At 40.3% G+C, this 13,890-nt stretch overlaps 1 protein-coding gene across 3 annotated transcripts in view; it reads right to left on the reverse strand.

The window, feature by feature from the left end:
- The window catches only part of PAM (peptidylglycine alpha-amidating monooxygenase), a 780,628-nt gene that overhangs the window by 226,005 nt on the left and 540,733 nt on the right, over positions 1–13,890 (reverse strand). The window lies entirely within an intron of this gene.

Below are 13,890 nucleotides of genomic sequence, written 5' to 3' on the forward strand. Positions count from 1 at the left end.
TTGTATTTGTTATTGTAGCTTTAATATGTCATTATTTTTCTACGTTAAATAGTTTAACTATATATATATTATTTATTTATTACTATGTTAAACTGACATTGGTTATATTATTCCAACTGTTCTATGGTTCCATGTAAAGCCCCTTTCTCTTTTGGGCAGTTCATCGTTTTATGTAAACCGGAGTGATTTGTAGTTCTTACAAGAACTTTGGTCTATAAAAATTAAAAATAAAATAAAATAAAATAAATAAATAAATAATTGGAGAAAATGCTTTTTCACTCAATGCACAATAAAGCTCTGGAATTTGTTGCCAGAGGATGTGGTTAGTGCAGTTAGTGTAGTTGGGTTCAAAAAAAGTTTGGATATGTTCTTGGAGGAGAAGTCCATTAACGGCTATTAATCAAGTTTACTTAGGGAATAGCCACAGCTATTAATTGCATCAGTAGCATGGGATTTTCTTAGTGTTTGGTAATTGCCAGGTTCTTGTGGCCTGGTGTGGCCACTGTTGGAAACAGGATGCTGGGCTTGATGGACCCTTGGCTGACCCAGCATGGCAATTTCTTATGTTCTTAAGTTACGATGTATATTCAGCAGCAGAGTGAAGCCGCTGAATATACAAGTATGTACAGGCACTTAGCTGGATAAGTCTACCCAGTTAGGTTTAGATCTTTCTATGGGGCGTCTAAACTTAAACGTATACTTATGCGGCTAACTCCGAATATCAGTAGTTAGCCATATAAGTTATACAACTAACTCACTCCATCCCTAATCCACCCAGTACACACCTTATTGTTTAATGTGGATAAGTGCAAGGTGATGCATATAGGGAAAAATAACCCATGCTATAATTACACAATGTTGGGTTCCATATTAGGTGCTACAACCCAAGAAAGAGATCTAGGTGTCATAGTGGATAACACATTGAAATAGTCGGTGCAGTGTGCTGCGGCAGTCAAAAAAGCAAACAGAATGTTGGGAATTATTAGAAAAGGAATGGTGAATAAAACGGAAAATGTCATAATGCCTCTGTATCGCTCCATGGTGAGACCGCACCTTGAATACTGTGTACAATTCTGGTCGCCGCATCTCAAAAAAGATATAATTGCGATGGAGAAGGTACAGAAAAGGGCTACCAAAAATGATAAGGGGAATGGAACAACTCCCCTATGAGGAAAGACTAAAGAGGTTAGGACTTTTCAGCTTGGAGAAGAGACGACTGAGGGGGGATATGATAGAGGTGTTTAAAATCATGAGAGGTCTAGAACGGGTAGATGTGAATCGGTTATTTACTCTTTCGGATAGTAGAAAGACTAGGGGGCACTCCATGAAGTTAGCATGGGGCACATTTAAAACTAATCGGAGAAAGTTCTTTTTTACTCAACGCACAATTAAACTCTGGAATTTGCTGCCAGAGAATGTGGTTAGTGCAGTTAGTATAGCTGTGTTTAAAAAAGGATTGGATAAGTTCTTGGAGGAGAAGTCCATTACCTGCTATTAAGTTCACTTAGAGAATAGCCACTGCCATTAGCAATGGTTACATGGAATAGACTTAGTTTTTGGGTACTTGCCGGGTTCTTGTGGCCTGGATTGGCCACTGTTGGAAACAGGATGCTGGACTTGATGGACCCTTGGTCTGACCCAGTATGGCATTTTCTTATATAACTTTTAGCCGTAAAAGGGACTTATTCAGCTAAGTGCGGCTGTTGAATGTAGGCCCATAATCAGTGGCTGCTACTTAGCCGCAAAAGTCCCACTTATCCAGCTAAATAGCCGGCCCCAAAGTTATCTGGGAACATACTCCTAGATAACTTTAGACCTATTCTCTGGCATGTCTTGAGTTTAATCAAATAACTTATTTGGCTAACTGCAAATATCTGACTTAGCCAGATAAATTATTAGACAACTTAACCCTGCCCCGGAATGCCCCCAACCTGCCTCTTTCTTATTCAGCTATATTTAACCGGATAATGACTTTATCTGGCTAGCCAGATAAGCAACTGGAATATTCAAAACTTCCCATTTAAATGGATAACTTGTGTTATTCACCAAAATGATTTTGAATACTTACCTCTTAAGAGAACTGTAGCAATATTCCCTACAGCTGCCACCTCAGTAGACTCTCCAGTTTCACAGAATAAGGGAATATGAACGCTGTGGCTTTTTGAATTAGGCACCAACAAATGTTACCACCCACCTCACAATCTCAGTAGTCCGTTTCAAGACTTCAGGATGCTAAACACATCCTGTTGGTTCACTTAATAAACTTATATGGCTCAGGTACAGAACAAACCATTTTCAAACTAAACATGCCATGGAAGGTGTTGACCATTTCCCATGCCATTATAAAGAAAGAAGAGTCAGATCAACCTATTGTACAGCATCATACAGACCACAAATTTATAAACATGTCCCCACACACTGCACAACAAAAACCTATGGTTCTGTACAATCGCCTGTGCTGAACTGAACACTCCTCATCAACACACATAGAAAATCTTTGGAAAGCTGCCCTATGAGTAAGAGTGTTTACCTGTAGAAAAACACCTTCTGAAAATCCCACCCCCTCATCTACCATATTCAGGGGTTATACCAGGGGGCAGGGTTAGAGCAGGTTCCCCCTAAAAAAAAACAAAAAACACATGGGGATTTCATTTTCAGATCCCTGCGAACACTTTACCTCACCCTGCTTTGCACCTGTAAAGTATGCAGAGTGAAAATATTATCTGTGGCACCAGCCCTCCACTGGGTTTTCAAAGGGAAAGAGCAGGGAGTTTTCCTGTGAAAACAGACTTGCAGGCCCCACAGGTACAAAATAAGCATTGGCTTGCAAGCTATCCGCGGGGACTGAAAATGCTTCCCCATCAAGGCCCATAAAAATGCTCTGTGTGTGGAGGGCTCTATATAAGTTTTGCAGCCTGTAAAACACAACAGATTGATCTGACATTGCTTATGGGATTTTGTAGGGAGAAGAAATGAAGCCAAGGCAAGCATCTGTGATGCCAAAACAATGGCTGATGTCGAGTGGTATTCCCTTTTATTCATATTTTAACATTTTGTCCTTGCACTAGAATTGAGCTCTTTTGGAGGCAATTTTTAATCTGCCCAATTAGTTTGCAGGTCCTAAGGCGCTTTTGTAAAATATCTGCAGACCTGCAAGTTAATTTTCAAAGGGAAACTAAAATTTGGGCTGAAGAAAACTGCAAATGTGAAAGTAGGCACAAACTTTGTATTTGCTCTACCACAGGTGTAAAATTCACATTGGAAAATACAAGAGGAGGTAGATATTTAAAACAAAACAATTAAGTAAGTTAGCCAGGAAAAACTTAACCAGCTATGCTGCTGAATGGGTCGCTAATTAGTTGGATGTCTTATCTGGATAACTTTAGACTTGCTATTAAGCAGGTCTAACTTATCTGGTTAACTTAACCGGCTAAGTTTACATTTATTTATTTATTTTATTTATTTAGGGCTTTTTTATACCGACATTCATGATACCAATCATATCATATCAGTTTACAAGAAACGATGGTGCAAAAACATTAACATCAACATGAACAATAGGCGAAGAGAGAACAAGTGAACAAAAGTTACAATAAAACAGGGGCACATGAACTGGGAAGAGGAAGAGTCAGAGACATGGCTAACTCAGAAATAAATAATATCTAGTCAAATATTCAGGATTATAATAAAACATGTACTCAGGACTGGATTATTTCAAATATGTAAATATCATATACTCAGGGCTGTAATAATATCATATGTTCCTGACTAAATAGTGTCAGTTCATAAAACTCGGGACTAATTAATGTATAGTCAGAAGCCAAGTCAGGGAAGCCAAGCCTGCTAAGTGGCACAGAATATCAACCTCGAGGGGATTTAAAAATGAAATACCTTTGTGTATTTTTCACTTCCCTAATCCCACTTCAGACTCACTTTTTCCCAACACCTAAAAGTATATGCACTGTGAAAGCTTACACATATTTCTACCCAATGAAGGGAGGACAATATTTGACTGAGGAATCAACCTGGGTATCTGATTAGTAACCCAGGTAAATTCCTTTGAACATTGTCATCCTCCTATATAACTTTTGTATAGCAATTTTTGCAAGTGAACTGTTTTCTACAGTTTTGAAAGAAAATATTTAAACTTACAATGGCGTTGGAAAGTCTACACCCCATTCCAAAATGTTCACCTTTTTTTGCTTTATAGCCTGGAAGTAAAATGCAATAAACCAGTGTTTGCTCTATGTACCCACACATCTGACCCTGCAATTACTGAGTGAGAAATATCTTCCAGAATTCCTTAGAAAATAAGGTAGAAATAAAAACATGAAATAGTTTGGTTGGATAAGTGTTTTCATCCATCTTGAATATTATGTGCAACTCTTGTCAATGCATTTTTAAAAATTCCCCTATGAGGAAAGGCTAAAGAAGTTAGGGCTCCTTCAGCTTGGAGAAGAGATGGCCGAGTGGAGACATGTCAGAGGTCTATAAAATAAGGAGCAGAATGGAACAGGTGAATGTAAATCAGTTTACTTTTCAAAAAGTACAAAGACTATGGAACATGTAGTGAAGTCTCTAGGTGAATATATTTAAAAGAAATAGAAGAAAATATTTTGTTTTACTCAACACATAGTTAATCTCTGGAATTCATTGCCAAGGGATGTGGTAAAAGCTATTAGTGTAGCTTGGTTTAAAATAGTTTTGGTCAAGTTCCTGCAAGAAAGGTCCATAAAGCATTAAGGTGAACTTGTGGAAATGCACTACATATCCCTGGGATATTCAGCATGGAATCTATTAACCCTTTGGGATACTGCCAGATACTCATTACCTGGATTGATTACTGTTGGAAACAGGATACAGGGCTTGATGGAACCTTTGGTCTGAACCAATATGGAAAATCTTATGTTCTTACTTCTGTAGCAATCAGAAATACTTAAGAACATAAGAACATGCCAAACTGGGTCAGACCAAGGGTCCATCAAGCCCAGCATCCTGTTTCCAACAGTGGCCAATCCAGGCCATAAGAACCTGGCAAGTGCCCAAAAACTAAGTCTATTCCATGTTACCGTTGCTAGTAATAGCAGTGGCTATTTTCTAAGTCAACTCAAAGTTCTGGTGTCAACAATTGCCTTCAAAAGCACATACCAGCTGAACTGGCCCCATCAATGTTAAATTGTACTGATTCACATAACAGATACATTCAGCAATTCCTGTTGGATCTCTATGCTGTTTGGATCTTTGCTTTGAAACACACTATCATGAGCACCAAGGAGCTGACCAAAGAATTCCAGGCACAAACCTGGGGATAGATATAAAAGAATTGGAAAGTCTTTGAATATCCCTTAGAGAACAGTCAAGACATTTATTAAGAAGTGGAAGGCATTACCAAGACCCTATCTAGATCAGGCCATCGTTCCAAACTGGATGACCAAACAAATAGACAAGAGATTGATCAGAGGGAAACCAAGAGACCAATTATGACTCAGAGCTACAGGCTTCCATGGCCAGGACTGGTCAAAATTTGACCGATTTGATATGTTTTCTTTCAACACGAAGGTCGGTATAAAAAAGTTCAAAATAAATAAATTAAATAAATAAATAAAATGTGCATGTGATACCACTCCATAAATCTGGCCTGAAATGTATGGCAGTGGGGTAATAAGGAAGCCATTAATTAAGAATGCTCACCTTGAATCCTTTTTGAAGTATGCAAAAGAACATTCAGGGGATATTGTCGCCATGGGGCCTAAGGACTGTGTGGCCTGATAGAGCTAAAACAGTAACTGCTGCTCCGTGCAGGTCAATCTATGCCTTCTGCTAAGAGTAGTAACTGCTGCTCCATGCAGTTTATGGGGATGTTAAGGGAGGAGGAATAGCCTAGTGGTTAGAGCAGTGGGCTATGAACCAGGAGACCAGGGTTTGAGTCCTGCTGTCACTCCTTGTGACCTTGGGCAAGTCACTTTATCCTCCATTGCCTCAGGTACAAATTTAGAGTGTAAGTCCTCTGGAGACTTTCCATTAGCTGGATTTTTGATTTGTTTTTTTTTGCAATGTACCTATATATACCAATGTACCTATATATATTGTGACAGATTATATGCCCCTGACCCAGCTGCCTGGTTGCAGTCCACCTTAAGACAGGGAATTCTGGATACAAGGAGTCTTTTCTGCATAAGGGATATATAATGTAAAGGGAGAAGAAGAACAAAGGGAGGCCCTGGACTCCAGGAAAAAGTAGCTACAGGAGTAAACAAGGAAAGACAGCATCTCGAATAGCTGATTTGTTTGGAATTTGTGCAAGATGAATTCTGATATTTTGCTGCACTGTGAAATAACACTTAAGAGAAAAATGCCTTCACTGCTCATCTGTCTCAGCGTGGATATTTTCTGTGCTACGCATTATACAGTCAGAGATCCACGCCTCAAGACAGGAAATGCTGAGAGGTATAGTAACACAAAACAGTGATCAAGGAGAGGTTTGTTTTGTTTGTTTAATTGGGGCCTCACTGAAGCAACTTGAATTTATAACAGGCCATAAAGAGTAGCCCCGCCTGAGTAGTCAGGAGACAAGTGAGTGAGTAAGAGCTTAACAGGCAGGAGTTATTATGTATGAGGTAAAAATAAAGTGGAAAATGTTTTGAGCATGGAGCATGTGATTCAGGCCCTCGCTGAGGGACAAATGTAGATGCAGGCCATCGTGTAAGCCCAGGGGGCTCAACAACAATGCCTCCTAAAGAATTTGAGCAATCTACAAACAACCTTGGATGTCTTGCAGGAAGGAGCAACCAAGCAACAAAATTCCCTTACAGAACCTTTTCAAGCTATTGCCACTTTTTTTTTAATAATTTTATTTTTATTATCTTTCCAATAAACATAAAAGATACATATGTCATGAGATGAGATACATAACCAGGAATATTAATTTTACCAAGCATATTTTACAAATGTATCAAATCTCTACATATTTTCTTAATAAGAAATCGAGGAGACCAAGGGTTTACTAAGCGAACAAAGGTAATCAAATAAGAAGAAACTCAAGAGATATCCTCTACATTAACTTTTAGATGGACCCCCCACGCGATATAATTTAGGAGTGTGAATTCAAGTATGCTCTTAACTGAGAGGGCTCGAAGAACAAATACTTGGAATTTCGAAATTGAAAAAGACATTTACATGGATATTTTAGAGAGAATTTTGCTCCTCATGACACCACCTCTTCTCTCATTGAAAGAAACTTCTTTTGCCGTTCCTGTGTGAACTTTGCTATGTCAAGAAATATCTGAACTCTTTGCCCATGGGATAAGTGACTTTGATTATGAAAAAAGAATCTTAGCTCTGAATTTCTCTCTGAAATAAACGCAAAAGTTACAAGTAACGTCCTTCTTGCTTGAATAATAGTCTCTTGAGTTAAATCCAAAATATCTGTGATATTTAAAGACACTTCTTGAGGAGGATTCCCAAGTGTTTCATCCTTAAGTGAAGGTAAATAATAAATTTTTGTAATAGCGGGTAATGCTTCATCTGGCATTTTAAGAACTTGAATAAGAAAATTCCTGGAAAGATCCTTTGCTGATACCAGATGCAAGTAGGGAAAATTCAAAACTCTTAGATTCAAAATCCTTGAGGAATTTTCCATATTTTCCAGTTTCTTTGAATGAATAATCTCTGATTGTATCAAGTTACTCTGAGCAACTTCTATAGTAGAGACTCTTGTTTCTAAAACTTTAATTTTAGTATCGAAGTATCGAAGTTAATATAGCTTTCTCTAAAGAAGTCAAGGCATTCCATATAGAATCTAGTGTTATCACAGATGGTTTATTTAACAGTGACTGAGACATTGGGCATACCTAATTCCGTGGGGTTTCTGCCACTTTTCAGAGCTTCAGGCTTGTGGAGAGCTGCCGTGGAGCCTGTGGAGTCCCGTGTCAAGGGACTCTCCGAAGGCAGTGTCAAAATGGGCATCCCTTCTTGGGGTCTCCATTCTTTTCTCCAGCATTACCTCTCCAATCAAGGATAATGGGGAGACCGTCAAATCAGAATCATCATCTGAAGTCTTGAATGATGGCTCTGGAACAGTCGGTGCACCAGGGCCCAACGATGTTTCTTCTGCCATCAGCTCCAACATTCGCTCCATGCCGGTAGTTGAAGCGGCTCCTCCCTCCAGTGCTTGAAGCAGGGGTGACGCAAAAAACGCCTCTATCCGTGGTTGCTGTAATTCTGATACAGGTGAAGATGCCAGAGTTTAGCTTTTCTTTTAGTATGTGGCATTTTGTGTTTGTAGGAAACAAGAGTCAAGGAATTCACAGAGAGAGCGTCTATGCATCCTCTTCAGTCGGTGGCCATCTTGGTCTCCACACAAGCTATTGCCACTTTAAATACTTCAACAGTTTCCATGATACCAAAGTTAGGGATGGGAGAAGATCAGTCAGCTTTTTTTTTTTTTTTTTTTTTTAATGAACTCTGAGTGGATCACCTGACTAGCCAAGTGGCCTGGGACTGTTTGGACCATTTATCTGGGAAACCTGTTGACCAGCAACAACCAAGCGGCATATTACTCTTGCTTATCAGCTGCTGTTCTGAAGAAGGACCCTACACAGAACAACAGGAGTTTATTTCATCAGCTTAAATACCTTGAGTGAAAATGGCTAAAGCCAGAAGGGAAATCATACTGTGAAGCGGCCAACATCATCTTGCTGGAATAATTAACAGAAGGCCTGCAACAGCCATTTGGCAATGGGTTTGCAAGCTTTCCAAGCTTACCCTGGAATCCACCATAGAGACAAGCCAATGCCTTCTATCAAGCCCAACTCGCAACAGACTCTCCTGGTGTACGGCCTAAAGTAAAGGGACACAACGTACAGATGCTTGATCATGACCAAAAGAGTAGCAGAAGCCAGAAACCATGCAGGACATACCTACCTTGGAATTCAGCCAACAGGTTCCTCAATGTGTTTCAATTGTGACAGGCAAGATCATTTGGCCAAAGACTGCCGGTATCGAGGAAGGAGTTTTTTGTTGGCCCGGTCATATAGCATAACCAAGAGAAGGTAGCATATACTAACAGGAGAGATGACATCAGTTGAAACAGAAAAGGAGCCAGGAAGTCAACCTGTCAACCTGAGTAATGACACTGCTCCCTTTTTTCTTTTGTTCTCTCAATGCTGGGGAATGAGCATGAAGAAAACTGTTGTCCTCATATGATAAGGAAAGAGAGGGAGAAACCCATGAGGAAAGCAATAAGCTTAAAGTAGAGAAGGTCCCTTGGGAATGCTCCCACTTCAAGACTACAGACCATACGAATGACTGCCGCCTATGGCTAGAAGATCTAGAATGGGATCACCAACTAGCTAAGCAGAGCAAGAAAGCGCAGTGTCAGCCAAAGAGGAGTCCTCCTTGGTGGCAGCAGTTGAAGGAGCATATTGACAAGGATGGCCCCCACCTGGAGAATGAAGGGTGGGCCCATACCTTGGTGAAGCTGCAAAGATGCAACTTGGTGGATGATCCACATCTAGGAATGGTGGACTTCATGATCCCAGTCTAAATGAAGTCCCCACCCAAGCATTGATAGATTCATGGTGCGGCAAGACACTCATTTTGAAGGGTTTGAGTTGAAGCCTGGGTATCAGCTATAAGGAGGTGGCAACCCTTACATTTGTACATGGGGACCAACAACAGCACCCAACCTGTCAATTGGTACTAACAACTACTACAGGGCAGGCCCATATAGAGGGCAGAATACTGCCTCAATTCCCATACCCAGTAGAGATAGGATGGAACTACCTACAATTTGAGGTGCTCTGGGACTACCTCAGGACTTGCCCAAACAGAGCAGACGTTAAGAAATACCCCAACCAAACTAAGATGGTTAGGCTTTGAAAGAACCAAAGAAGGAGGCTCAAACTAGTCCAGGATACAAGGACTATGGGGAAATGGGACTCCCCTGTGGAGAGCCAAAAAAATTTATAGGAATAAGAGGAGTTGTTTCTCACTTCAGGGAGGTAGATCTGGCACAGCCTAGTAAGATTGAGCTGAGGGGTAGAGTATGTGACAAAGTATATGCACAGGGGCCCCAGAACACCTAAAAGACTGATCCCAGCGGTCTGGTCCTAGTCCACCTTAACACAGGGAATTCTGGATACAAGGAGTCTCCCCCTCTGGGTGAGTGATATAACTGGGGGAAAGGAAAGCAATGAAAGGCTGTGGGATTCAGGAGAAGGTAGCTCCTTACTAAAGCTGTCCTACGTGAGTAAAAAGAGAAGGCAGGCCCTTGAACAGATGACCTGTTTGGGATTGTGAAAGGTGAAGGTTGATGATTTGTTGCAGTGTGAAATAAAAGCACTTAAAACAAGAAAAATCCATGACTGCTAATCTGTGTCACAATATCTTTATCCTTCAAGAAAACATTTCTTGCCCTGAAAGGTATGGCATATGGTATATTGATGAATGGAAAATAACTCCTTACTACATGATATCAGGCTTTAAGGGTGCACTTTAATCATTTTTTGTGTGCGCGTTATTAGCCTAATATGCTACCCTATAAAGGCGCTGATGCAATAAGACACGCTTTGAAAACGGGCACTTGTATTGAGCGCCCATTTTCCTAAAGAGTACATAATTGCATCCAATGGGCGTCCGATGCAGTATTTAAATGAGGGGCTCCACAAAAAAGGATGCATAGGGGAGACTTGTGCATCCCTAGAACTCAAATGTACTGAGTACCCACAATTACAATGGGCGCTGAAAACAAACGTCTGGTTTTTATCCCACTTCTTCTGGCCCATTTTGCTGAGGTTGCTGAATGCACCCATAGCTAAAGCACCCCTTGCCTTTTACATCCAGAAGAATTTTCTTTTTTTTTTTTTTTTTTTTTAAATCAAGTCAATATATATTTATTTTTCAACACAACAGGCAGTAAATTTAAGTGTCACAATGATACTAAGTAGGAGGAATCACAGAGAACAGGTTTTTGGGTTTGCTTGGTTTTTTGTTTTTTTTTTATTTCTCATGGGCCCTTGACTCACGTATTGACTTTAAACAACCTCTGGGACTGGAGTTAAATTTGCCACGTTAGAAAGTGTGCATTGAGCGCCCTGCGATTTCCTCATGGGGGGGGGGTAATAGCTAATAGCCTCATGTACATGGAATTTACATGTAAGGGCGCTATCATCTACACATTTGTTTGGGTGCATGTTTTAGACGCACTAATCTCGTACTGAATTGGGTACTAGTCTAATGCATCCAAAACACACGTCCAACCACGTGTAAACCTGTGCACTAGGCTAGGTGCACTTTATTGCGTTGGCCCCCATCAGGTTTTACAACTATTTAGTTTCAACCCATGTGGTGAGATTTCCTCTTTCTTTACGAGGAACAAAAAAATAAAACTCGATCAGTGAAAAGTACAGAGTGATACAAAGATTCATAGAGCTTGGGGGTTGTGCAAACTGTGAATGCTGCTTCATCCTTTATGATAATTCCAAAAGCAGTCATTCTAGCTTTACTTTTCAAAATATTAACTTCCTGCTCTTCAGCTCTCTTGCTTCTTCTTAGTCTTGTTTGAAGATTTTTTTTTTTCAAAATATGCCTGGGTGTGTGTGCTGGGCAGAAGGAGAACAAGGTCAGTCAACTGAACGGATGCTACCTTTATGCTATTATGCCTGACCACTTCCACCTACCTAGCATATCACTCTGAATCAAGCCACAGTGTTGCCACAGAGAGCACTTTCAAAACTCATGCACTGGTATGGTCATCATACTTCGCCAGCTCAACCCGCCAGGCTGCTCAGTTCCCCTAACCACACGAGAGCGGGAATGGATGTTGGGATGGGGTGTCAAGCGGAGGAAGTCCTAAACTAACCCCTCCACTCTGTCTGTTTCTGCTTTTCTTTCTATTTCTTTTCTTTTTTTTTTTTTTTTTTTAACACTTGCTTGAGCTCTGCCCTTCCCGGCTGAGTACAGACACAGTCTCTGGCTGCGGGGGGAGAGGACATATGCTGTCATCGCTGCACTCAGCCTCCTGCACCTACTGCCTTCAAGCTGTTCAGCTAAGTCCATGCCAGCTAAAAAAAAACAGCATACATCTGAGGGACCATGGAAATCACCTCAGGAATTCTCAACTGGGGGAGGGACCATTTGGTATCACTGCAGGAGGGCAGGGCAATTAATTTCCCTTTGCAAATTCTCCTTCTAAAAGCTGAAGCAATCCCCAGTAGGGAGATGCACGCCCACCATCTGCTGGAGATGGAGAATACTGGCAGGCTGATGTCACTGCAGGTGTATATATACTGTGACATCAGTTTGCTCTGTCTCCATCTCCTGGTAGAGGTGCATAACCCACTGGTTCTGGATTCATCTGTCTGGACGCTAAGAAAAGGATATTTGTGGCAGTGTTCATGTGCTGGTACATAGCATTATATACTGTACCAAGTTTATACTCAGAGACCACATCAGGCTGAAATAGATGATATATAGAGATGACCCTACACTATTCAATATTTGATATCGGGGGGGGGGGGGGGGGGGGGTCCATGGAGATGTAATTCTGGTTTCAGTTTCCCTGTTATGAATATTGTAATTGTACTTCATCTTCATATTTTGTATTGTTATATACGAGTCTCATGATGTATAATGATGTTTTTCATATACTATGTATAAAAATGCAATAAACAAAAAAAAAAAAAAAGAGTTTCTCCTTCTGCTATGTGTGTGCCTGCATTCTGCTAGGACCTCTGCACAGGTCAAAGACTAACTGAAAGCAAGGCACTTGGCCAAAAAGCATGAATAAAACTGCTACTACCTCAAGCAGTTGTATAGTATCATGCCATATGTCATCTAACAGAAATATCAGATTGCTGAGCCCCAATTTGAGAACAAAGTGTTTGAAGGGTGGTGGGGAACTCCAAGAGAAGGTGCAGGTTCTGATTTAGCCCATCCAGATATTGCTGACTCACAAAAGTGCAGTACAATTAGAACAAAATCAGAACTCTGGTCATTCATTCAGGACACAACTTAAGAACATAAGAAGTTGCCATACTGGGTCAGACCGAGGGTCTATCAACCCCAGCATCCTGTTTCCAACAGTGGCCAATCCAGGTTACAAGTACCTGGCAAGTACCCAAACATTAAGTAGATCCCATGCTACTTAAGATAATATCCCCTGGGTACTGCAGAGCGTAGACAGAGCAGAAATACATAGTCCACAATCAATTAGTAATGTTACCATCAAGTCATTATATTTTTACATTCTTAAGAATCTCCCTTGCATTTCCTCTGAACTAGGTGGAGCAGCTGTTAGCAAGTGTGTCCAAAATTCATTCATTCATTCTCTCTCTCTCTCTGTAGATATATCTATATATATCTATATATCTATCTATATATATAGTAGGCCCTGACTAGTGCACATCAGCTACCACATCATAAATGTCATTATACATACAATATGAACCAATAGGATCCTTTTACCTTTAAAAGTAAGCTTTTACTCTGACAAAGGCTGTCTCAAGTGAACTGCAAAACTGCCACGAATTTATTAAAGTTATTACTGAAAATGAACACTACAGAAAGCATGACATGACTTTTTGGACAGAAGTCTTCATTTTTGTCTATTCTGATGTGGTACAGCAATTGTAGAACCTACTACTGTTTTAGCTCTGCAGTGAAATCAGTACAGGACATTAGAAGTTGTTCTTACTTTTCCATAACATGCTGAACCCAAAAAAAAAAAAGTAAGCAAATGGAAGAACTGAAAAACAGATGCCGTTTCCAAATTCACTGTCTCCTGTGGGAAATTATTACAGTGCTCATTTACAGTACTACTCTTTTTTTTTTTTAATGCACAGCAGTACCCTTTCAAAGAAGTTCAAAAAGAATAAGTCTACTATAAATGTT

Source organism: Rhinatrema bivittatum, chromosome 1 (genome assembly GCF_901001135.1).
Source record: "Rhinatrema bivittatum chromosome 1, aRhiBiv1.1, whole genome shotgun sequence".
Lineage (NCBI taxonomy): Eukaryota > Metazoa > Chordata > Amphibia > Gymnophiona > Rhinatrematidae > Rhinatrema > Rhinatrema bivittatum.